The sequence below is a fragment of the Meleagris gallopavo genome, chromosome Z (genome assembly GCF_000146605.3).
Source record: "Meleagris gallopavo isolate NT-WF06-2002-E0010 breed Aviagen turkey brand Nicholas breeding stock chromosome Z, Turkey_5.1, whole genome shotgun sequence".
NCBI classification, from domain to species: Eukaryota; Metazoa; Chordata; class Aves; order Galliformes; family Phasianidae; genus Meleagris; species Meleagris gallopavo.
Genome location: NC_015041.2, coordinates 45,939,316 through 45,939,567, shown reverse-complemented (window position 1 = coordinate 45,939,567; position 252 = coordinate 45,939,316).

Here is a 252-nt window from a genome sequence, read left to right as displayed (position 1 = left end):
ATAAATGCTAGTGTTTTAATATCTTGTCATCATCATGACAAACTGATATATTGGTAATTCCACCTGGACAGGATACAATTTATCAACTTGTCACAGAAATGTGTTACCTCTCAATTTAATCCTGTTACATACTTAAACATGCACCCACAGTTCATTTAAATTGGTAAATTCAGCACATACTTAGAATTCCTGTGATGAGTATATAAAACTGAAGTTTCACAAGCCAATTTACAAACTGCAGAAAAACTGATT